Raw genomic sequence first — 24,615 nt, 5'->3', positions numbered from 1 at the left:
AATATCCTGCGCGTTCCCCTCCAAGTATTAACAAAACCTTTAAACGGCTCATGACATATGCAAGTGTACTTCATGTTAATAATCACAGACAGCGTAAAGCTAAATTTGGCTTCACACAAGTAGTTTTGGATTCTGTGTTCTTAAGAGTATCGAGGACTGAACAATTCATAGCGTGAAACCATAACTGTCTGCCCATAGCAACCAATCACAGCCCAGCTCTCATATCCTAACCAGCTATAGGAATGAAATGAAAGCAGAGCAGTGATTGGCTGCTACCGGCACAACCAGAAAGTTTTAGTTTCAGGCAGATAGATAAATCTGGAACAATGTCTACTGCGGTCTGCAGTGATGGAGCAGAAGACAGGACACCCGTGATCCTCACACTGGCTCCCATGGTGTGACTAGAGTAGTCACTCAATGGTTAACAAGTTAAGAGTGGGTTTACTTTAAGGGAGTTTTGGAGTTGGAAATACCCTTTTACACAAACCACCCCCCAACCTATATACAGAGGTATAGACATCTATGCAAGCAGACTTAAAAGTGGTTGTCCAGCGAAAATCTTTCAAATCAACTGATATCAGAAAGTTATATAGATTTGTCATTTACGTCTATAAAAAAAAATCTCAAGTCTTCCCATACGTATCAGCTGCTGTAGGTCCTGCAGGAAATGTTTTATTTTCAGTCTGACACTGGTGGGTGTTAACAAGGCGGGCTGCGGACATACTCGCAGCGGGATGTGCATCCTGCTGCAAGTTTGTCTGCCCATAGACTTTACTGGCCAGGGATCCGGTACATGTGAACGTAACCTGCATACAGACAGCCACTGCTACATTCAGATATTATGTAAGCACTGGTGTGATGAGATTATACCCTGCTCTCCTCTGGAGCAGATGCTGGCGAGTACAGTCACAGCTGGGCCTACTTCCATTTATTTACACTATTCTAGCTACTATATACAGCCACTGTACTGGAAGTGTCTCAGGCCACCATTTTCCCATATAGTACTACTGCAGTGAACAAAGTCATAGTGACAATCACCATGACCAACTAGCTACCACAATTCTATACAGTGATCAATGAGAAAAAATAAAATTAGAGGGACCATCGCAGATTTGACTCCTTGTGCTCCAGATGAGCAAAACCTTGTGTGTCCCTTCACATGTAGTCATATAGTGCAGATTAACAGAGCAGCATAAAACCTGCACCATATACCATACCCCAATATCCGGTAGGGAGGAGCGCTCTCATCATATTTATACATTCATGTAGGGAATTCAACACAACTTCACATTCATTTTAACCAAAAGTGCAACTAAATATATTGTTTAGTTATGGCTACACAAGACAACTCCATAAACCCCCAGTCTACCCAACCATTTCTAAGGGAACAAACCTGCATTACTTAAGCAGCAATCCCACCTTTTATCTAAAGCTGCCCATACATACTAGACCCACCAATGGAAGCAGCCAACCATCTGATGGGCCCAGTGACTAATGGTCCTTTTACACGGAACAATAATTCGTCCGATCACACGATTAACGATTTTGAATGAACAATTTTTTTTATAACGATCAGTGTTTGGACGGACCACCACATCGCAAAATGATTATTCCGTACGATCGCTTAAGCCTATCGCACACATAGGTGAAATCGTTCAAAGACTGTTTACACTAAACAATCTGCGAATTTTTTTGCGATCGATCAACGATGATTTGAGAACATGTTGAAAGATCAAAATGAACGATTTCTTGCTGGTCGCTTGATCGTTTGCTGTGTTTACACTAACGATTATCGTTCGAATGCGATCGTTATCGTGCAAATTCGAACGATAAATCGTTCCGTGTAAAACCACCATAAAGGTGCTATGACACGGAACGATTAACGATCGCAAACTAGATTGTTTATCATTAACCTGAAGTCGTTCACAATATTACACAGAACGATGGTCCTGCGTTACAATAGTTACTACGATCAGTACTATATTAACTTACTCCTTCTGATCCCAGCAAAACAATGTTGAACAATGTGCAATTACACATATGCGGAACTTGAACGAATGTGGAATTACAGTGAACGATTAACGATAATTTTAGGTTGAGATCTAAATCAACGATCAACACAAACTATTTTTCGATCGTTGCCTGCAATTACACAGGACGATCCTTTAAATTTGAATGATATGACGATTTTTCACACTATAATCAGGCCCTAAGAGGGCAGGTTGTATTTTAACTGGCCTGTCCTAGTTGTCACTTCTCTACATTCAGAACACATGTATACACGGCTGGGCATGCATTTCTATGGGAGGGAAGGGAAATGGACAGTAGCATTAAAGAAAGAAGAACAAAAAAATGAAGAAATGTTGCTAGCAGTGGTCAGCGCTGTCCCATAAAGTCAGAGACTGCTTGAAGAAAACCGTAAAATATATTGTATAGCACCAGTTATAACCAGTTTTGGAGACTCTTTTATCTGATGAAGGCAGAGTCTTCCGAAACGTATTATAACTGGTGCTATACAATATATTTTACTGTAGTCTTCAAACAATCTTATGGACTTTTAGGCCAGGCTGACCACTTTTTTATTGCTTAGTACAAACCCCTGTAAGGGAGCAACCAGTCTATTGGTACAGGCAACTCCCTACAGTACTGAAACTATGCAAGTAAACTTGGACAAAGGAGAAGCCATCTTCCTGGCTCCTGATCTGCGGTGTACCTCACATCTGAAGAGGGGTGATGCACATAAAGCCCAAGGAGCCAACAGGTGAGCAGCATGGCTTCTAATGTTCTCTCTTGTACCTGAGGTAATACAGGAGGCACTGGGCCTTTTCCCATTGGGATTTAGGGTAGCTTCTCACACACCGTATTGCAGCAGATTTTATGCTGCAGATCTGCAGCAGATTTGATCTAAGTAACTAAACACAGCATCAAATCTGCTGCAGATCCTGTAGGTGTGAATGTACCCTCAAAAGAGACAGTAGGTTTATGCTGACCTATTTTTTTTTTTGCAGCCGATCCAGAGATCTCCTCCTGAACAACATGGACAATAAGTAGTCCGCTCCATTATGTGCATGAGCTCAGGAGTCCTAGATATTCATGACAATTCACATCATCTTTACATACAAAAAAGTCATGCAGAATAGTGTGAACTAGAAAAACATTAATCTCGCACAATGAGTGTGAATAAAAATAAATGCCAAAACACAAAGTGCAGGTTTTTGGTCACTTATCAAGGATAAAAAGCAATGAAGAGCTCCCATCAATCCACGATTATACCAACAAAAACTACAGATCATGGCACAAGGAGTGCACACTCACACTGCCACAAGAAGGTTGTAGGGGTTAAAATAGAGCAGTTTTACCTGTCATGACAAAAAAAACCCAGCACATATATAATTTTTGCCGCCCATTTTAATATTGTCACTACAGCGGCCCATTTAGTGCCCCATTGTGCGGCTCATGCATCTACATGTCACTGAGCTGGTGGTCGGGCCCTCAGATCAGTTACTCATCTGCAGCAGTGCAAAGGGGCGTGTACAGATGCTGGCCAATCAGCATTCACCTTCACTGGCCCAGTCTGTGCAGAGCAGAGGGACAGCTAACATCGCTTCCTGTATTTGGTCTTTGTTTGCTGTTACTTAGGACCAAACAGCCTTAGTGATAGAGCATTGACTGCAGTTTTCCAGTGACACCCCTAGTGGCAAATTTAGCATTGAATTTCAAATAGAAAACTTGGGGAAAAAAAGTAAATTGCAACAATGTAGTATATCACCCCCCCCCCCCCCCCTGCAGATTTTTTGTTATTTTGGCCCATTCACATTGAGATAAAACAGGTGGAAATTCAAAGCAGAATCCACACCGTGGACTTTGCTCAGAATCCAGGCTGTCTCACTGCCCATTCTGAGCGGCGGAGAGCGAGACATTGAGACAGTGAGGAGTCCGAGCAGAGACTGCAGGGCAGGTTCCACTTGGAATTTCCGCTTGTTTTGCTCAGTGTGAATGGGCCCTTTCCTGGTGATGACTCTAGTAGTATACATGTGTAAGTGTACTGACCCACAGTATAATATATAAAAAGGAATTCCCTCAAATTTTGCAAAATTTTATGTTTATTAGTACTCTATAATGGCTTTGAGTCCCATAGAGTGTGAATGAAGCTGCAGTGTGAACTCATGACCACAGCACTTCACACAGGGGGCCAGGCCATTCAAGAATTGTAATTTTCTTCAAGCCTAACCCCCCAGCCCTAACAGGGACTACTCGCAGTGACTGCCTTTATGCCCAACCAATGAGCAAAGACTTCACATTTTTACCTTTTGCTAGCGCTACCAATATGCTACATGGAGACTATGACCTATGTTACCCCACTGTCAAGGTGGATGAGGCAGGTTAGTCACACAATGTTGAGTCACAATACAGATTCGCTTTGTACAACAAGGTCAAGGCACAAAATAAAACAATGAATGTGCTCCAAAGGCTTTGGTCTGAATTGTTGTCACGGCGGGTCTAGTGACGTTCTGCCCCATCATCCTAATATGATGACTGCAGATCCGGCCCCTGGCATACACAGCACTAGCCGAAAAGTGACAAAGTGTGAAAACGGGAATACTCCGGGATTAGATTTGTTTGTAGACTGCAGCCATGGAAACACAGGCCGTACACACAAAACAGGAGATTTCTTATCAAGGACAATTCAAAGCAGATTTTTTTCCTTACTTTAGATGCAATGACAGTTACATAAAAAGATTAAGGTTACCATCAAGGACACCAGACCTCTCCAAATTTCTTATTTTACTCTAGAAATTACTATTCTACCACTATATTGCTGTCCATATTACAGATATAGCACTCACCCCTACCGCCTTTTGAAGTTACTCTAGAATATGGCCATTGAAAAACAGGTACAATCTGTCAGAATAAGGCCCAGAAGGCTGTTTACCAGTATTCTTTTACACATATGGATGCTAGGTAAAAATTTCAGACAGATTACGTATGAAACGCGGCCATATATATCAAGTTTTTGGAGACACTGGAATACCTCTTTAGAACATAACACGAAACACGAGGCGGCACAGAACAGGAAAGACAAACACTATACTCACCTACCCCTGATCCCCTCCCCCCGCACAGCTCCTTGTCCCGTACCTCTCCTATCTTCAAGGCAGACGCCAAACGGGAGCCGTGAAGAACCAGAGGTTGAAAGTATAGTTTTTCTTCTTCCTTTCTCTACAGCCCCACCATTCTATTAAATGTTTGGGGGACAAACATAATATTGCGGATTAAGACCAACTTATGTCAGATTTCCCCCATTAACACCCTAGCAGACACTAGAAAACATGAGGAATATGTGCACCACAGACATTAGTGCCAGTAGGTCCTGCTTTTCCTCAATAGTAATTACTTCTAGGAACAAATGAAGCAACCTAAGTTGTATCCCACTTCCCTTCCATAAGGCCCGGTAGCGGTCAGTGCTGGTCTCAAAGTTTGAGGTTACAACATGGAAACATGTTGTTAGTGAAATCTTATCACTGTGCAGTTAGTATCTTTCCAAGGACAATTTAGTAGTAAGGATGCCCTTGTTGAGGTATAGGTGATAACCATAACGCTGCCATATATACTAAGGCACCAGGTATTTCTCTGTAATGTTTATATGCGCAAGTCTCATTAGGCTTAAACAAAAAGCTCATTCTTTTTAACAAGCCACCCACCATTCTCACCCAGCTTACTAGAGTTTTCTTCTGAATGGCACCTGAAGAGGGGGGGGGGGGGCGCAAAGGGAAAGTATAGCAACTTTGGATCCAAAAGCCTTTATTCTGAAACAAACCTTTACATAGCAATGCTCTGATGCACATTTTACATGGAGATACTCTGAGTTCACTCGAGGAGCCACACAAAAGTTTGCCCTTGATTCAGCCAACTCTAAAGCAGCAGCATTTCAAGGTCATACTAAGTGAGAGGCCCGACGTGGAGAAAAGCCAGAGAATTACACAAGAAAAATAATTATATACTCTACGCATCATGGCAGAGCCTGAATGCTCTACATGAAAGGGAACAGAAGGACAAATCCCTGAAGCATGGTGCCTGGAGTATTTGCCTTTGGCCTGCGGAGCTCCCGATGTCCGGGCTGCACATCACACATCCCAATGACCTTCATACACCTTACTCTCCAGCAGAAAAGCAAACCTAAAACTATGACGCTTACCAGTCTAGGTCAAAGCCACTTGCGCCATTCCCTCCATGTGCAAGAATGTGCAGTGAGTGTTATGGATACAAGGTATGCAAACAGACTGCTTAACTGCAAGGTACAAGGGCAGAGGTGTGTGGGGAGGGGGGGGGGGTGAGGCAATGCACTAAATAGGATGTATTCATGGTATAAAAAAATATATATATTTAGTTGCGAGACTGTGCTAAAATAAAGTTACATGGTATGGAATATCTTTATGCAAACTAACAGCTGTTCATAGTAGCAACTACAAAGAATAAACTAATCACTAGGAACCAATCCAGGTAAAGAACAATGTACTTGACTGCTTAGACTACATCAATATAGTGTAACCTTTCCTCCTCTATTGTGCCCCTGAGAGGTTAAACCTATGTAGGTGACCCCAGTGTGTAGTTCATGGATCCAGTGCATTCAGTCCTAGCTCCTATCACTATCAATAACACAAGGGGGTAAGGAGGAATCCACACTACCCAGTACGAGAGGTGCAGCACAAGGTATGCCTGGAATGTAGGGGGCCATTTTCTTAGACAGTACAAACTTGAATTCCTCATAAGAGAAAGAAGAATCTTACAGCTTTGCTATACCAAGATAGTAAAAAAAGGGGAAAAAAGAGCAACTTACCAGAGAAGCAGTTGGGGAAATTCACATTTCATGAGGCCACAGCAGAGCACTTTACATTTTTCCCCTTCAGCTTCACTCTCGCAATCCCTCCCCCCTCTCGGGAAAGAGGAAAAAAAAAAACAGAAGAAAGGACAAAGGCATGAGGACATGCAAGGAAGAGACAGAGCAACGTCCACCCCAAACACCAAGCACAGTCCTCTCTCCCTGTAAACTCCTCGCCATTTCTCTTTGTCTTTCAGCTGACCCCTGTCTAAAGGAAAAACTCCCAAGTCTCCAATGAAAAATCCTGCAGCCTCCTTCCACTTTAACAGTCAAAGGCATTCAATCTAACTTGCTACGTGACACCAGCTCCCGCCCCTGCTTGGCTGCCATTTGCTCCGGCGTGTTATTGCAGGGCACTGCTCGCCCTCCATTGGCGGCCGCTCGGATCACTCAGCTCTACTGTAACACTTCCTGTTTAAAGTTACCTTGAGACAAGCAGGGGTCAGAGCAAGTGACTTTAGAGAGCGGACTACATTCATTACAATCTGGGTGATATTCAATGCAGCATTGTTCTCTGCCACTCACCAGCACACATTCCCATCCCCGGCTTCATCCGTCTTACACTGGAACAGTTCAGCAATGCAACCTTCGTATACGCTGAAGATACAGAGCCATTCTATAACATTTACATCCTCCCTCAGTGTAATTATACACAATTCACCTACATTAGGCTGCATACACACAGAGGCACTCATATACAGCACAAGCTTATGGAGGTAGTAGCAGATGCAAAGGACCAAGCCAAGAAAAGGAGTAAGACCCGCTTAAAGGGGCTGTCTAATAACACTCCAGTCCCTGCTTTACTTTGAATTATTACATATGTACCAAATCGCAACAAACTGCATTGAGCCAGTTCTGCACAGAATCCGCTGCAATCCTGTGTCCTGTCATTTTCTATGAGTTTACATACTTGCAGCGGATTCTTCAGGGAGCCTGAGAAGTGGGAGAGCGGGCAGGTAACATATCAGCAGCGGGCAGCGGTGGGTTGGGGGCTATCCAAGTGCTACAAAAACATGGACACTTTAAGAGACATGACTTGTCTCCAGTTCAGGTGTGATTTGCAATTAAGCTCCATAGCGCTGGATAACCCCTTTAAATATTCACAGCAAAATGAAAAATCAGCTGCAAGTATATAAGGCCATAGCACGTGACAGGACAGGATCTCAGAGGATTCGAAATCTGCTGCAATCCGGTAAGTGTGAAGGCGCCCTTAGCCCAATTTATCAAAATGTGTAGAACAAAGCGGTGTAAACTGCCCTCAGCAACCAATCACAACTCTGGTTGCACCAATTTCTGTTTTACACACTGGGATAAAGCTGGGCCTCTATCCATGTGACAGCTGCAGCCCATCCATGGCCTCCGCAGTAATGTCTGCATGTATGGCACATGACTTGTACAGCAGCCACAGGTAAGCATGGCACATAATCACTGCAGGAAACTAGGACTGGCAGACCACCGGAGAAGAACATAAGGGAAACAGAGCGGCGCAGATATACATACAGCTCTGAAACAGTTTAAACATCTGCACTATTGTATTGGACACACCGTCAGTACAGTAGCGTGAAGATTTAAACAATTCTCATGAGGTCTGGTCCGCTGAAAACCGTACGTGCACAGACAGTATTTTGCGGACATGTGAATGGCCCCTAAATATACTTTTTTTTTTATTTATTTGGGGCTGACAGTGTCTGAGGCTCCGCCTGTGGCAGCTGCTGTGTCTTCAGGCCCCCCCCCCCCAATCTCCTGAGTGATAGCCAGAGGTGGTGGGGGCGGCTGAAGATACAGCAAGGTGGGAGGCGACAGTATCTTAGACCTACCTGTGACTGTCAGCCTGGAATAGAGAGTATATACTGAAGATGCCAGATCACACAGCATGGCTGAAGGTATGTATGTATGCATGCATGCATGCGATTGGCATCTGGAAACTGGCAGCACAGATATATGTATATCCAGGCACTCAGCGGTCAACGCCAAATATTTAATCTGAATGAATTCAAAAAGTCTTAAAATGTTTAACAAAGCAAACTCCTATGGCTGTAGGTGAGCAACATGAGGACTGCCTTCTTCAATAGCGTTTTGGAATTAATAAGTAACCAAATCCTTAAAACAGTAAGAGGCTACAAGGATAGGTCCACACAAGTGACATTTAGTGCGTATTACTGCTACAGGTTACCTGCAAGACAAATCCACACTGAATGGAGCAGGTTCTGCATACATTGAACAGAGTTAGTTGGAATAAATGTCGTCTTGTGCAGTCTTCACTAACAAGCTGCTGTGTCCAAGATGTGTAACCCCCCTCCCCTACCAGAATTCACGGCCTATGGAAGGTGCACTAAGCTCACAATGGCCGCTGTCTTATCCAGTACTCATTGGTTAGCATAATTCTCATCAATGTGAGTTACATACAAAAAAACAAAAAAAAAAAACAAAACACTTTATTGACCACAGTGAGGCACAAAACAAAAATTCCTAGTCCACTGCGGTGTGAAGCAGGTTCCATAGTGCAGGCCAGTGTCACTACAGACATGTGGATAGGGCCTGTCATACTAGGATGCAATCAGTACATACTATATACAGCACTCCTACCATGCAGCTAGTGCTGGATCACCACAGACAAAACTCAATACAACACTCCATTACTGTAATGAGAAGGAGCCCTAAAGGACAAAGCAGACAAACTGCACACAAGTCCAGGGAAATCAGTCATGTAAAATGCACTGACCAGCCTTGTTTCCATGTCCAACAATAAGTCTCAACCTCACAAGCAGTGGATGAGTCTATTCAGGCAGGTCATATATATAGACATATACTAGTCAGAAGTGAAGACTTCAACTCTGCTATACATCAGCCAAGAATAGGCCACTTTGTTGTTCAAAGGACTGATTTATTTTTTATTTTTTAACAGACTTAGGAGCTTGTTTGATATCTTAGAGGCTGTACAATAAAGCCTTCCATACTGAAGAGGGTTGGGGAGTACAAATCAACATGCCCAACCTCTCTCACCAACATCATCCCTAGAGAGGAGAGTCAGGAGAGCCCCCCATAGGGTTCTATTAGACTAAGCAATTTTTCCTACTTTCTCCGACTAACAATCCGAAACATTTCGCTGTGATACACTGAACTACAGTCGTTAGTTACGATCACTCGTATACTCTAGTATGAGTATACAAACAATTGTAATAGCAAACGAACGATGGGTACATAAACTGAAATATCTGGGAAGTTCAACAATGATTTTACGGTCAGCTCAAACAGTGAAGTGGACTTGGACGGCTTTTGACTGAAGTGTTTGGGGATCTTACAGCAAACCAGTCAGGTGGTCTGTGGTAGCCTAGGACTGCTGGATTTGAAGCTAGAGTAAAATGCTGAGAAAGCAGTGACAGGACTCCTAGGAGAGAAAGGAAGAGTCCTGATTCACCCAACTACACTCAGTGATTGACAGGTTCTCATACTATATGTACGCACTGGGTACAGGCAGGTGAAGTAGGGTTCTTCATAGTCTCTTAAAGAGTTCTGTCTTTACACTGCTTTCTTAGCAAAATTCACCCGACAGGTTTCCTTTACAGAGGGCGCGCTGTTGTCAACAGAAGTAGCAATGTAATGAATGACCATGCAGGGTTTGGCAGAGCAGCTCTTTGACCTCGATATGGCTTTTAGGGCATGTGGACAAGAACCATCTATACAGAGGTTACCTTTAGGAGACCATTCACTTTAATGGAGGTGGGAGAAATCAGGCTAAAGACTAAACTACAACCAAACACCCTAGTACCCTATTACACAGGACGATGTTGCAATCGAAAAATTGTTTGTGTCTCGTTGATCACATCTTTTGAGCCAACCCTAAATCATTGTTAATCGATTGCTAAACATACACCTCGTTTGTTCCTTTGCTGGGATCAGAGAGAGTAAACAATCATAGTAATGATCACAGCCAACAACTATTCTGGGTGACGGAACGACTTCAGGTCTTTAAATAGCTAAAAACCGCTTCATCTAAAAGGACCCTAAGGGTGCAGTCACACATTCCGGGATTATGGACCGTGCACAGAAGAATCATGCTGCTTGGAGTTATGCACCTAGGTCTAGAACACATATTCCGTGCATGGACCTCCCAGAACGGGTGCGCGGCCCCCCGACATGCCCAAAAACAGGTCTGTGTCAGAGGAATATACTAACGCTAACAGTTTTGCCTCTTTACAAATCACTGGTCAGACCACACATTGGACACTGTGCACAGTCTTGGGCACCAGTATATAAGGAGGTGCTGGAGCGGGTGCAGAGGAGGGCAACAAAGGTCATTAAGGGGATAGGTGGGGTATAGGACCAAGGCAGGTTATCAAGCTTGGAGCTATTGGGGGGGGGGGGGGGGGGGGGTGAGGTAGTTTTTGGACGATCTGATCACAATGTACAAATATATGAATGGACAGTACAGAGACCTTTCTAGTGATCTATTTACTCCTAGGTCTGTAGCCATGACAAGGTGGCATCCTCTGTCTAAAGGAAAGAAGAAAATTTCACCATCAGCATAGACGCGGATTCTTTACTGTAAGAGCAGCAAGAATATGGGACTGACATTTTGTCCTGTAATTCATTAAAGTTCAAGGGAGGTCTGGATGCTTTTCTTGAACACTACATGGGCACTAGATTTCACATGATGGGGCGGTGATCCAGGGAATATTCTGCTTCTGATATTGGAATCAGGAAGAAAGTTTTTCTCCCCGTAATGGGGCAATTAACGTCTGCCTTAGGCCCCGTTCCCACTGAGCAAAACTAGCGGAATTCCGCGGCGGAATGCAGTTAGCCTCCCTCTCATAATGGGAGTCCATGGGAGGCGCGTGCTCCTGCTCTGTCCGCGCTGAAGAATGAACATGTTCATTCTTCAGCGCGGACAGAGCAGGAGCGCACGCCTCCCATAGACTCCTATTATGAGAGGGAGGCTAACGGCATTCCACCGCTGACAATTCTGCCACGGAATTCCACTAGTTTTGCTCAGTGGGAACGGGGCCTTATGAGGGTTTTTGCCTTCCTCTGGATCAACACAGTAGGGTTTCAGTTAGTTGAATGTGGACTCTTGTCATATTTCAACCTTATTAACTACGTGGTAGTCTCTTGAAGATGGACTTACGGCAAGGGCTGCGGTCAGTTTTATATTTGTTATTAATTTGTATTAGAATCTGCCTGTGAAACATACAGCGGAATCGTGTGTCAATTTACAAATACTAATCCAATCACAAGTGGCCGAGAAGCAGCCTGACGGTCTATGGTAAGGATGTATGCACCTCTATATCCACCAACCACAAGGGTACCAGCACATCTGTGCTCATATACAGTGGTGGCAGCAGAACAACTGACTGACATCTACTGGGTTATTGACTAGAAAAACAGCACCAGCCCCGCTCTCAGGTTGTAAGCAGTATTACAATTTACTACCAAGAACTGAGCGGCACATCCCACACCAAAACTGACAGGAGAGGAGATGTTCCTAGAAAAAAAAGTGACCATGTTTTCTAAACCCCAAATAACCCCTTCAATGTTATCTGTGGGAAAACCACTTCGACATATTACATGCCTACATTTGCACGTTTGGTGAAGAGCTTTCAGCATCAAATTGACATTACAGATTGTGGCCTGCTGATCAAATAAATGCACGCTGCAGGCTCTCTATATTCACAGGACGCTAATGGATTATGACAGGTCACTAGACCGCCCTGCAGCAGCCTGCATGCGCCAGATGACAGCGTATCTCCTCAACTGACCACTTCTCAAAAGGATGGAGAAAAATATATACATACACTAATACCTTATGTAGGAGCATGGTACCGGCACTACTCACAGTTCACACACTTGAGCAGACTGGTATTATTGCATGACAATGCTTTTGCATCCGGGGTGCTCCCCTTGAAAAGCAGACCTTCCTTAGTAAATTCACCAACGTGTAGAAAAAGATGCGGGGGCACTCACCGTTCAGATTAACCTGCACTTGAAATAAAGACTACGCATCTGAACGGTGAGTGCCCTCGTATCTTTTTCTACACGTTGGTGAATGTACATATACACACACACACACACACAATTTATATATATGTAATGGGGGGGGGGAAGTACATGGTGCCGTGGTGTGTAATGGGGGGGGAGTACATGGTGCCGTGGTGTGTAATGGGGGGAGGTACATGGTGCCGTGGTGTGTAATGGGGGGAGGTACATGGTGCCGTGGTGTGTAATGGGGGGAGGTACATGGTGCCGTGGTGTGTAATGGGGGGAGGTACATGGTGCCGTGGTGTGTAATGGGGGGAGGTACATGGTGCCGTGGTGTGTAATGGGGGGAGGTACATGGTGCCGTGGTGTGTAATGGGGGGAGGTACATGGTGCCGTGGTGTGTAATGGGGGGAGGTACATGGTGCCGTGGTGTGTAATGGGGGGAGGTACATGGTGCCGTGGTGTGTGATGGGGGGAGGTACATGGTGCCGTGGTGTGTAATGGGGGGAGGTACATGGTGCCGTGGTGTGTAATGGGGGGAGGTACATGGTGCCGTGGTGTGTAATGGGGGGAGGTACATGGTGCCGTGGTGTGTAATGGGGGGAGGTACATGGTGCCGTGGTGTGTAATGGGGGGAGGTACATGGTGCCGTGGTGTGTAATGGGGGGAGGTACATGGTGCCGTGGTGTGTAATGGGGGGAGGTACATGGTGCCGTGGTGTGTAATGGGGGGAGGTACATGGTGCCGTGGTGTGTAATGGGGGGAGGTACATGGTGCCGTGGTGTGTAATGGGGGGAGGTACATGGTGCCGTGGTGTGTAATGGGGGGAGGTACATGGTGCCGTGGTGTGTAATGGGGGGAGGTACATGGTGCCGTGGTGTGTAATGGGGGGAGGTACATGGTGCCGTGGTGTGTAATGGGGGGAGGTACATGGTGCCGTGGTGTGTAATGGGGGGAGGTACATGGTGCCGTGGTGTGTAATGGGGGGAGGTACATGGTGCCGTGGTGTGTAATGGGGGGAGGTACATGGTGCCGTGGTGTGTAATGGGGGGAGGTACATGGTGCCGTGGTGTGTAATGGGGGGAGGTACATGGTGCCGTGGTGTGTAATGGGGGGAGGTACATGGTGCCGTGGTGTGTAATGGGGGGAGGTACATGGTGCCGTGGTGTGTAATGGGGGGAGGTACATGGTGCCGTGGTGTGTAATGGGGGGAGGTACATGGTGCCGTGGTGTGTAATGGGGGGAGGTACATGGTGCCGTGGTGTGTAATGGGGGGAGGTACATGGTGCCGTGGTGTGTAATGGGGGGAGGTACATGGTGCCGTGGTGTGTAATGGGGGAGGTACATGGTGCCGTGGTGTGTAATGGGGGGAGGTACATGGTGCCGTGGTGTGTAATGGGGGGAGGTACATGGTGCCGTGGTGTGTAATGGGGGGAGGTACATGGTGCCGTGGTGTGTAATGGGGGGAGGTACATGGTGCCGTGGTGTGTAATGGGGGGAGGTACATGGTGCCGTGGTGTGTAATGGGGGGAGGTACATGGTGCCGTGGTGTGTAATGGGGGGAGGTACATGGTGCCGTGGTGTGTAATGGGGGGAGGTACATGGTGCCGTGGTGTGTAATGGGGGGAGGTACATGGTGCCGTGGTGTGTAATGGGGGGAGTACATGGTGCCGTGGTGTGTAATGGGGGGAGTACATGGTGCCGTGGTGTGTAATGGGGGGGGAGTACATGGTGCCGTGGTGTGTAATGGGGGGGGAGTACATGGTGCCGTGGTGTGTAATGGGGGGGGAGTACATGGTGCCGTGGTGTGTAATGGGGGGGGAGTACATGGTGCCGTGGTGTGTAATGGGGGGGGAGTACATGGTGCCGTGGTGTGTAATGGGGGGGGAGTACATGGTGCCGTGGTGTGTAATGGGGGGGGGAGTACATGGTGCCGTGGTGTGTAATGGGGGGGGGGGGGGAGTACATGGTGCCGTGGTGTGTAATGGGGGGGGGGGGGGGGGGGGGGGGGAGTACATGGTGCCGGTTCTGTGTGTGAAATGATAGGGGGGGGGGGGTGTAATGGGGGAGTACATGGTGTCGATGTGTGTAATGGGGGAGTACATGGTGTGTGTAATGGGGGAAGTACATGGTGCTGTGGTGTGTAATGGGGGTTACATGGTGCCGGTTCTGTGTGTGTGATATGGGGGAGGGGGGGGTTACATGGTGCCAGTTCTGTGTGTGTACCCCCCCCCCCATTGCAACCACAGAAGCGGCACCATGTAACCCCCATTATACACACATAACTGGTACCATGTACCCCCCCAATTATACACAGGGCACCACATACACCCCTATCACCCACAGTCACCAGGGTAATTCCTGAGGCCCCTACCCCCACAGTGAGCGGCTAAATATAAGGCTGGACACTACATATAGCTGCCATACACTGGTGCTGTGACCTCCCCCTATCTTATGGTACAGCCCGGGTTCTATAGCTGCCCAGCTATAACGGGGGTTTATACCACTGCCATTTCCGGGGGTAGGTCATGTCTCAGCACTCCCCCCCCCATCCCGGTACGCTCCCCGGTAGTCACACTCGTTGACTTGCGGCCGCCGTGCATCACACCGATCTTTACTCTTCCCCTCCAAAACAAGCGAGTTTCCGGACCATCCGACCAATCACACCTACCAGGCCGCGGCCTCCACCAATGAGCGGGGCCCGAGGCGGGGAGTGCGGACTGTCACCGGTCCGGGCAGTAAAGTTCCATACCATCACTTTTTCCACTTCGTGACCCGGAGCCGACCCTCTCCCGCAGCCCGTACACAAAGACGTACTCACCGTGCAGCTCTGTCACAGGGCGCCCAGCAATCCAACCGTCCGGTGCGGCGCTCGAGGGACTGGCTCACGGTCCGCTTACAACGCCGGGGGGTCAGAGCACGTGACTCACCGAGTATTCTGGTAACCTGTCTTGTGCGCTCCGGGAGACAAGGGGGAGGGGTCGGCGGGAACCGAAACAAGATGGCGGAGACAAGAGGCGGGGAATTCACGCCCCCTTGTCCTCCCCCTCCTGTACACCGTAGCAGTCACGCGTCTGCGCATCATCAGCTAGTCCCACCCTCTATACATAAGTGCTGCTGACCAATAGGAAGTGAAGGAATTGATGATTGACAGGCGTGTGAGCGTTATCTCCATGGCAACGCGGCCTAGCGTTCTTTCTGGAAATTCCGGACCAGATCTTGAGTTGCTCTCCTGTCATGACATTTGGTGGTGTTTCCAGCTCAGCTAACATACTTGTGGGCTAAGCTCACACTCAGTCTTTTTGCTCAGTATTTTGCAACCAAAACCAGGAGTGGATTAAAAACACAGAAAGACTATGGGGGAGATTTACCAAACATGGTGTAAAGTGAAACTGGCTCAGTTGCCCCTAGCAACCAATCAGATTCCACCTTTCATTCCCCACAGACTCTTTGGAAAATGAAAGGTGGAATCTGATTGGTTGCTAGGGGCAACTGAGCCAGTTTCACTTTACACCATGTTTGATAAATCTCCCTCTATGTTCACACACTTTTGAAATTGAGTGGATGGCCGCCATTTAATGGCAAATAATGGCCGTTATTTGCCATTTTGATGACCATAGCCTTTCTGTGTTTTCAATCCCTTCAAGACCAAGCCTATTTGCACCTAAAAGACCAGGCTCATTTTTCAAAATCTGACCTGTCTCACTTTATGCGCTTATAGCTCAGTGATGCTTTAACATATGCTAGCGATTCTGAGATTGTTTTTTCGTCACATTTGGCACTTTATATTAGTGGCAAAATTTGGTCACTACTTTGTTTGTTTTTTGTGAAAAACATCAAAATATCATGAAAAAAAAAATTAGCATTTTATGAACTTTGAAATTCTCTGCTTCTAAAAAAAGAAAGTCGTATCACATAAATTAGTTACTAGGTCACATTACCGATATGTCCTCTTTATTCATTTCATAAACATATTTTACTTTTTTAGGGTGCTATGGGGCTTAGAAATTTATCAGAAAATTACCACATTTTCGTGAAAGTTTCCAAAACTGATTTTTTTTAGGGACCAGTTCTTTTTTTAAGTTGATTTAGTAGGTTTGTATACTGGAAACCCCCATAAGTGACCCCATTTTGGAAACTACACACCTTAAAGAATTAATCTAGGGGTATAATGAGCATTTTAACCCTACAGGGGCTGGAGGAAAGTATTCACTATTAGGCCGTAAAAAAAAATGAAAAATTTAAATTTTCCAATAATATATATACGTTTAGATTAAAGTTTCTCATTTTCAAAAGGAACATGAGAGAAAAAGCACCCCAAAATTTGTAACACAGGTTCTCTTGAGTACAACGGCATAAACCACTGTATGGGCACACAGCCGGGCTCAGAAGGGAAGGAGCGCCAATTAGCTTTTCCATTGCAGATTTTGCATAAGAAGTTTCCGAGCGCCAGGTGCGTTTGCAGAGCCCTTGTAGTGTCAGCAGAGAGAAAAAACCCCATAAGTCACCCCATTTTGGAAAGTACACCCCTCAAAGAAATTCATCTTGGGGTAGGATGAGCATTTTGACCCCACAGGTGTTAGAGGAAAGTATTCAAAATTAGAAAGTAAAAATGAAAAACTCTAATTTTTCCAATAATATGTTCGTTTAGTTTGAAATTTCTCAATTTCAAACTAAACGAAGAACAAGGAACAAGAGAAAAAAAGTACCCCAAAATTTGTAACGCAGGTTCTCCTGAGTAAAAAGGTACCTCATATGTGGGCATAAACCACTGTATGGGCACACAGCAGGGCTCAGAAGGGAAGGAGCGCCAATTAGCTTTTTCAATGCAGATTTTGCTGAAGAAATTTCTGAGCGCCAGGTGTGTTTGCAGAGCCCCTGTAGTGCCAGCGGAGTAAAATCTCGCCATAAGTCACCCCATTTTGGAAAGTGCACCCCTCAAAGAATTCATTTTGGGGTGTGGTGAGCATTTTGACCCCACAGGTATTAGAGGAAAGTATTCAAAAGTAGACAGTAAAAATGAAAAACTCGAATTTTTCCAATAATGTGTTCCTTTAGTTTGAAAATTCTCAATTTCACGAGGAACAAGAGAAAAAAAGTACCCCAAAATTTGTAACGCAGGTTCTCCTGAGTAAAAAGGTACCTCATATGTGGGCATAAACCATTGTATGGGCACACAGCCGGGCTCAGAAGGGAAGGAGCGCCAATTAGCATTTTCCGTGCAGATTTTGCTGAAGAAGTTTCTAAGCGCCGGGTGCGTTTGCAGAGCCCCTGTAATGTCTACAGAATAGAACCCCCCCAAAAGTCACCCCATTTCGGAAAGTACACCCCTCAAAGAATTCATCTTGGGGTAGGATGAGCATTTTGGCCCCACAGGTATTAGAGGAAAGTATTCAAAATTGGCCAGTAAAAATGAAAAACTTGAATTTTTCCAATAATATGTTGGTTTAGTTTGAAATTTCTAAATTTCACAAGGAACAGGAGAAAAAATGTACCCCAAAATCTGTAACGCAGGTTCTCCTGAGTACAACGGTACCCCATATGAGGGCATAAACCACTGTATGGGCACACAGCAGGGCTCAGAAGGGAAGGAGTGCCAATTTGCTGGAGCAAAACCGCAGCTAGTAATAGTTATTAGAATAGCGCAGTTACTAAAATAAAAAAATTAGATTACAGGTAATGTGGGGTGGTTACGGACAGTCTGGGGTGGTTCTGGGTAATCTGGAGGTGGTTACGGGCAGTCTGAGTTGGTTACGGGTAATCTGGGGTGGTTACGGGTAATCTGGCGTGGTTACGAGTATTCTGGGGTGGTTACGGGTAATCTGGGGTGGATACGGTCAACATAGGGTGGTCACGTGCAACCTGCTGTGGTTACGGCAACCTGGGGTGGTTACAGGCAACCTGGGGTGGTTACGGGCAACGTGGGGTGGATATAGACAACCTGCTGTGGTTACAGACAATCTGGGGTGGTTACAGGCAACCTGCTGTGGTTAGAGGCAACGTGGGGTGGTTACAGATAATCTGGGGTGGTTACGGACAATCTGGGGTGGTTACGGACAATCTGGGGTGGTTACTGACAATCTGGGGTGGATACGGACAACCTGCTGTGGTTACAGACAATCTAGGGTGGATACGGACAACCTGCTGTGGTTACAGACAATCTAGGGTGGTTACAGGCAACCTGCTGTGGTTACGGGTAACGTGGGGTGGTAACGGACAATCTGGGGTGGTTACAGACAATCTGGGGTGGTTACAGACAATCTGGGGTGGTTACAGGCAACCTGGGGTGGTTACAGGCAACCTGAAGTGGTTACGGGCAACGTGGGGTGGATACGGGCAACGTGGGGTGGATACGGACAACCTGCTGTGGTTACAGACAATCTAGGGTGGTTACAGGCAACCTGCTGTGGTTACAGGCAACGTGGGGTGGTTACAGACAATCCGGGGTGGTTACGGACAATCTGGGGTGGTTACGGACAATCTGGGGTGGTTACAGACAATCTGGGGTGGTTACAGGCAACCTGCTGTGGTTACGGATAAACTGAAGTGCTAATAGGTAATCTGAGGTGGGTACCTGTAATCTGGCGTGGTTACCGGCAATCTGGAGGGGGTCACTGGCAATTTGGGAAGGTTAGAGGCAAGGTGCAGTGGTCAGAGGCAAGGTGCGGTGGTCAGAGGCAAGGTGCGGTGGTCAGAGGCAAGGTGCGGTGGTCAGTGTCAAGGTGCGGTGGTCAGAGGCAAGGTGCGGTAGTCAGAGGCAAGGTGTGGTGGTCAGTGGCAACGTGCGGTGGTCAGTGGCGACGTGCGGTGATCAGAGGCGACGTGCGGTGAGTAGAGGCGACGTGCGGTGAGTAGAGGCGACGTGCGATGGTCAGAGGCGACGTGCGGTGGTCAGAGGCAAGGTGCGGTGGTCAGACGCAACCTGCGGTGGTTACGTGCAATCTGGGGGGTTAAATGTAATCTGGCATGATTACGGGTAACCTGGGGTGGTTATGCGCAACCTGCGGTGGTTACGGGCAACCTGGAGGGGTTACAGACAATCTAGAATTGTTACGGATAGACTGAAGTGCTTATAGGTAATCTGGGGTGGGTACATGTAATTTGGGGTGGTTACAGGCAATCTGGGGTGATTACGGACAATCTGGAGGGGGTCACTGGCAACATGCGGTGGTTACGGGCAATGTGCGGTGGTTACGGGGAATGTGCGGTGGTTACGTGTAATCTGGGGGGTTACGTGCAATCTGACGTGATTACGGACAACCTGGGGTGGTTACGGGCAACCTGCGGTGGTTACGGGTAATCTGGGGGGGTTAGGGGTAATTTGGGACTAAACTGCAATTATTACTATAATAAAAAGTGTGTGTTTTATTTTTTTGTATGTTTGTCACTTTTTGTACTTTATACATTCATTTCCACTGTATTACTATGATTACTGTGATATTTTCTATCACAGTAATCATAGTTTAGTGACAGAGACCAAATTGGTCTCTGTCACTTTAAATTTTCAGAGCTGGCTGGTTGTGGAGCGCATGCGCACTTCATAACCAGCCAGGACACCGAAGAGGAAGGAGCTCCAGGAGCAGGTGAGTATATGGGGTAGGGGGGGGATGACGGGGGACGGGGGGGATGACGGGGGACGGGGGGTGACTGGGGGGGTGACTGGGGGGGTGGGGGGACATCACTTTTTATCCCCTGTCACCAATCATTCATGGTGACAGGGGATAAAAAGTGCCGGCGGCACTTGGCACAAGCGATCAGCGGTATATAGTATATACCGCTGATCGCTTGTACCGGGACCCCACAGGGGGGTCCCCGATGACTGCTCCATGCTCTCCGCTACCTCCGGTGGCGGAGAGCATGGGGCTTTCATTCATTTTTAGTACTAGATCACTGTGAACAGATATACTCTGTTCACAGTGATGGCGGCGGCCATCTTGGATCCGATGGCGCCGCGGGGAGGATGGGGTTAGATACCGGGGCACTAGGGGGGCTGGTCCGGGGTCTGTTTCGGCGGTCACTAAGGGGTTAATGGGGTCAGCTGCGGGATCACAGCTGACTCTCATTACCCCCGGGGCTGTCCTTGCAGCGATCCCACTCTCATCATAAAGCCCCCCTCAGTCAGGAACGTATATATACATTCCTACTGCACGGGGCATGTGCAATAGGAACGTATATATACAGATTGCTGACGTGAAGGGGTTAATCCACTCCTGAATTTGTTTGGAAAATACTGAGTAAAAATACTGTGTGTGAACACAGTACAGGAGCCGTACTTCACACTGTGAGCACAGAGGGGATATTGTCACACTGGGGGGCGTCGGGTCACTTTAGTGCATAGAGCTGCATAGTTGCCAACAGTTCCTGTTATGACACGATAAGCCCCGCCCCCATAGCGGTCATTCCCGGGACTGTTGGCAACTTTGGAGCTGGCCCTGTGCACGGGGAAAAGTATGGTGCCGATCGGGTAAAAAAAAAATTATAAAAAAAATATAGGGCTGGGTTCACACTACGTTTTTGCAATCAGTTTTTGGAAAAAATGGATGCGTTTTGATCGTTTTTTTTTTATAATAAAAGTCAATGGAAAATTGGATGCACACAGATACATCCGTTTTTCCATCCGTTTTTTTGTAAAAACGGATTGCAAAAACGTAGTGTGGACCCAGCCTTAGGCTAGGTTCACACTGCGTTTTTGCAATCCTTTTTTTTTCCATCGTTTTTTTGAAAAAAACAAAACAAAAAAACGGATGCCTTTGTGTGCATCCGTTTTGATCCGTTTTTCCATTGACTTCCATTATAAAAAAAAAAAAGCGGATCAAAACGGATCCGTTTTTTGATGGACACAAAAATGAGGTCGACCACGTTTTTGTGTCCGTTTTGATCCGTTTTTTTTAATTATGGAAGTCAATGGAAAAACAGATACACACAAATGCATCCGTTTTTTTCATCTGTTTTTTTGCAAAAAACGGATTGCAAAAACGCAGTGTGAACCTAGCCTTAGATAACAAGAGGTATCCTCTATTTTGTATAACCAGCAGATAAGATTTAGCAGTACCTGCCTTTAACATGGTGAGAAAGCCCAGTGTCTTTGATCTTTTCAGTCTACTAATGCCAACCCAATGCCCGAATATCAAAGGGGAACCGTCAGCAGGTTAGATGAATGATAACCCCCTATAGAGCCCGGGACGCTGAGAAGGAAGGTATGTGTCTTACCTTCCTCCTCCTCGCCAGTCCCGCGCTGTTAGGCCATGTTCACACAGTGTATTTAGCCATTAAACAACAGCCGTTGTTGCAGAGTGCAACAGCGGCCGTTGTTTAACAGCACTGCTACATTGAATAGCAGTCTATGGAACCACAGCCGTAGTATATACACCCTGTATACACTGCAGCCGTGGTTCTCTGCGGTCGCACAAAATAATTGTGAACAGCGGCCGTACAGGATAGCCTGTGCTCACAGTGTAGAGTATGGCTTACATTGTGGTCTATGGCAAATTGCAGTGCAGGCACACAACTGCTGATGTTCACACAGTGTGTGAACATGGCCTTAGGCCCCTATTACACTGGGCGACAGAGAGGAGCAAACAAACGCTGTGAGCTGCGGGGGAGGGGCTGCCCAGGTGATCGCTACATTGTCCGGGCAGCCTGTAGCAGATAGCAGCGATCTGCTGCCGCCACTCCTATTCCACGGAGAGACGGCAGATCTCTGCTACATTAGTTGTTTGTCTTTCAACATGTTGAAAGACAAATGACAGCAACGATCAGTCGACATCGTTCATGTCGGTTGATTGTTATCGACCGATAATAGTTTTGTGTAATAGGGCCTTTTGTCAGTGTAATCTTTGGCCGGGAGCACTGCCCCACCCTCACATCGTCATCCGGCCTGCCTGCTCAGCCAATCAGTGCGCTGTCCCACTGCAGCCACATGATGAGCATGCCACAGCTGCTAGTCAGCAAATAAAAATAACCCATGAAGGTTCAAACAAAATGATAATTTTTTAAACTTCCTCAACTGTATAGCAGTAGTAGATACATGCACATTTTGTGTTTCTTTTTTTTTTTTTTCACTCAAGTGATGCCTTCTTTACCATTCCTGCTGAAGGCCTAACCTGTGGTCCTGCAGTTGTTAACAAACTAAAACTACCATCTCAGTAAAAATGTTGCTATTTTTCCGCAATTGTGCATTCCACAGTAAAAATAACACAATTTTTTACAAGATTTTGCCAACATCAAGGCAAAAAGCATTTCATGGTAAAAAAAAACAAAAAAAAAAAAACACACTTTAAAAAAAGCAAAAAGGCATAACTTGTCAAAAAGAAAATTCCCATTTAAAGTTTATTAGCAGTAAAAGGCTGGGTTCACACATCGTAAGACACTGGCCGGGTAACAGAATGGCCAGTGTCAGTGAAGTTCATCCCGGCCGGATGATCTTCATTTGTGTTGAAATGGAATGCAGGCGCATCCTTGTGCGCCCACATCCCAATTCACCGTAGCCGACAATGGAGAATGTGGCTCCGGCCACACTCTCCATTGTGTAAGCTGTCAGTGATGTGCGGTCGCTATTCAATGAATAGCGGCCGCACAAAACTGACATGTCAGTTTTTCGTGCGGCTGCTAAGGATCCTGGCCGGAATGTACACTATGGGGGAGATTTATCAAACATGGTGTAAAGTAGAACTGGCTCAGTTGCCCCTAGCAACCAATCAGATTTCACCTTTCATTTTCCAAAGACTCTGTGAGAAATGAAAAGTGGAATCTGATTGGTTACTTGATTAATCTCCGGCCACTCCGGTCGGGATTCCCTCTGACTGCAGTGCAACATAACTTATGTATTAATCACGTCCGTTGTTGCAAATCGGCAACAACGGCTGTGATTAATACAAAAGTTTTGTTGTGTGAACATAGCCAAATACTGCATGATGCTGTATAACACTGAGGTGGGAAGGCACCCAGGTTGCTCTCACTGCACTGTGAATAACTTCCTTTACTCCGTCCATGTCCTGTCACTGTTAGGCCCCGTTCCCACTGAGCAAAACTAGCGGAATGTTCATTCTTCAGCGCGGACAGGGCAGGAGCGCGCCTCCCGTAGACTCCCAATATTAGCGGGAGGCTAACGGCATTCCGCGGCGGACAATTCCGCCGCAGAATTCCGCTAGTTTTGCTCAGTGGGAACGGGGCCTTATCGACAAACATGTACTGATAATAGGCAGAGGAGTTTAAAACAGAATGTGTTCATTCCCCTACAGACTACACATATATTCCTGGTCTGTGACGCACAGAAAAATTGCTAGGCATTGGAAAATGTGTTGATTCCTCCATTATCTGTAAATAAATCTTGTTCAATCCTTTTCCAGCAAACACTGGAAACCTTTAACCTATCTCATTATTTCTTCACTAATAAGTTGTATTATTCTTTTTCTTTCCTTCTTTCATGTAGACAGTATAAGGACGGGATCACACTATGTAAGACACCAGCCGTACTGGTCGGGATAAACTTCAGTTCTATTGAATTGGGATGCGGGCCCAATTCACCATTGAACACAATAGAGAGTGCGGCCGGAGCCACACTCTCCGTTGTGTGAGCTGTCAGTGTTGTGCAGCCACTATTCAATGAATAGCGGCTGCATAAAACTGACATGTCAGTTTTCCTGCGGCCACTAGGGTTCCCGGCCGGAACGTATACTATGTGTGTACACTCCGGTTGGTATCCCATTTACTGCAGTACAATGTAAGTTTTGTATAAATCACGGCCGTTGTTGCAAATC

General features: G+C 46.3%; 2 protein-coding genes across 5 annotated transcripts in view; one reads left to right on the top strand and one right to left on the bottom strand.

Moving 5' to 3' along the window:
• The window catches only part of NFYC (nuclear transcription factor Y subunit gamma), a 31,005-nt gene extending 15,060 nt beyond the window's left edge, over positions 1-15,945 (bottom strand). The window contains exon 1 of one of the 3 annotated variants that reach the window (XM_069971305.1): positions 15,787-15,945. The gene's annotated coding sequence lies outside the window, so the exon portion shown is untranslated. Of the gene's footprint in view, positions 1-6,838; positions 7,141-15,677 lie in introns of those variants that run through there. The other 2 variants (XM_069971303.1, XM_069971304.1) reach the window with 2 other exon arrangements.
• Positions 1-24,615, top strand: part of RIMS3 (regulating synaptic membrane exocytosis 3) — a 159,047-nt gene that overhangs the window by 23,059 nt on the left and 111,373 nt on the right. The window lies entirely within an intron of this gene.

Source organism: Dendropsophus ebraccatus, chromosome 5, assembly GCF_027789765.1.
Source record: "Dendropsophus ebraccatus isolate aDenEbr1 chromosome 5, aDenEbr1.pat, whole genome shotgun sequence".
NCBI lineage: Eukaryota > Metazoa > Chordata > Amphibia > Anura > Hylidae > Dendropsophus > Dendropsophus ebraccatus.
Note: the sequence above shows the minus strand (reverse complement) of the source record. Positions and strands in the feature narration are given on the sequence as shown.